Genomic DNA, 2,051 nt, shown 5'->3' on the forward strand with positions numbered 1-2,051 from the left:
GCACTCTACACTACCTGAAAGGAGGTTGTAGTGAGGTGGGTGTTGGTCTCTTCTCCCAAGGAACTGGCGAAAGAACGAGAGGAAATGGCCTCAAGTTGCGCCAGGGGAGGTTTAGATTGGACATGAGGAAAAATGTCTTTACTGAAAGAGTGGTTAAACATTGGAAGCGGGTGCCCAGGGAAGTGGTTGAGTCACCATCCCTGGAGGTATTTAAAAGACGTGTAGATGCGGCACTTAGGGACATGGTTTAGTGGGCATGGTGGTGTTGGGTTGCCGGTTGGACTCAATCTTAGAGGTCTTTTCCAACCTTAATGATTCTATGATTCTATGATTTTATGACAGAGAATGTTTTGATTCTAGATACAACCTTATGCTCATATTAAACCCCAGAGAAGTTTGCCAGAACAGGGCTTTTCAATGTTCCTTTCCTATGATGGGCTGCTAGTTATTTTAGATAAACCAAGACTTATGCAAGGATTTTTATTCAAGTGAGCAATATAATACCTTCAGTAAAACTATTAACTGTGGGCAAAACCCTCACTTTCAAAGGTGTATGCAGAATCTTGGGCTAGATGCCTTCATCCTTGCAAGCGCTTACATCTATAAGCAGTTATATCAACACTTACCCTATACTGTAAATTGACAATGAAAGTTTGACATGTACTAGACTGTCAAACCTCTGCAGCTGAAAATACATCCTACCATCATGTTTTTAAAGTTTGTATCTGCTTACAAACTAAAACTATGTGTGGTCAAGAGATTAAGTATTTTTAAAAGTCACAGGCATTTTCAAAATATCACAAAAAATCCCTCAAGTTCTTGGAAATACTTGAAGTAAAAATGCTAAGCAGTTTTCCACAATAGAAAAAATTTTGTTTTTTCCTTACTTTTCTCCTATTTTTGCTGTGCTGTTAAAAAAGGGGGAAGGAGGAAAAATGGGAAGATAGCTATCTTCTCAGACCTTTTTTTCAAAAAAAACCCACCACCTTTGCAAAAACATATGCATTTAGAAAATTAGTTAATACTAACAACAAGAATCACTTGCAGGTCAAGACGTTAGCAGAGGCAACTATTTGAAAATGACACCCACTATGTCTGAATCTTGAACTAGAAGACTCTTTCTGGACAAAGATGATTAATTCTTGTTTTATGCTGAGATGTCAAATTCCGCTATGAGGTTGTGTTTGAGGTGTGTATATTCTCATGGACTGGTGCTGCAAACTTTAATGAGATACTCTTTAGTGCCACAAGAATCCTGGGAATCCTATCCAGTATGTGTATCACTGTTTAAAAAGCAACTGACAAAGCGTAATTTTTGTCTCAACGCTTTTTTAATTATGAAAATTTAATTTCTTTGGATTTCAAAGTCAGCCTTTAATTATGGATTATGATGAAATGAAAACATTCTGACACATGATGAAAGGCAGAGTAAGACAAGAAGCCTAAGTGTCAAAGGCATTTAATTCCTTTCTTTGCTAATTTATACTTAGTGCCTGGTTGCATCATGCCCGAGTTGTGAACCTGCCAGGGCCTGTGTATACGTTCAATGTGGAGAAGAGCTCACGGAAGTTTCTTGGGACAGTTTCTACAGGAAAAACAAAAAAAAAACCCCAACCCCCCCCCCCCCCCAAAAAAAAAAAGGGGGGGGGGGGGGATGACATGCAGCCGACTGCAGGACGGGCACTTCCCATCCAACGCATTTTTAATATCCACCCAGGCTGCAAGACCCAGCGTGAAACCCGTCGCTTCGTCACAGGTTTACGTTCTGAAGTTGCCTGAAACCTGTGACATCATTTCAATGCCACGATACTCCTCAGTTAAAAACATATGTGGTACCAGTCCCACTTAAATGCAAGCACATTTTTTCCGACTGCTGGAGGGTTTAGGGTTTTTACCCAGCTTAAAAAGAAAATAAAAAAGGGCAAAGCCTTCCTGGTCACGACAGAAACCAACGGCCCAGGCACACACAAGCGGTGCCGTTCCCCCCCAGACGTTTCAAATGGCGGGCGGCCGCTGCTCGCCCTCGGAGGGCACCCGCGGGCCGCCCCCTG

Source organism: Pygoscelis adeliae, unplaced genomic scaffold (assembly GCF_000699105.1).
Source record: "Pygoscelis adeliae isolate BGI_AS28 unplaced genomic scaffold, ASM69910v1 Scaffold501, whole genome shotgun sequence".
Lineage (NCBI taxonomy): Eukaryota > Metazoa > Chordata > Aves > Sphenisciformes > Spheniscidae > Pygoscelis > Pygoscelis adeliae.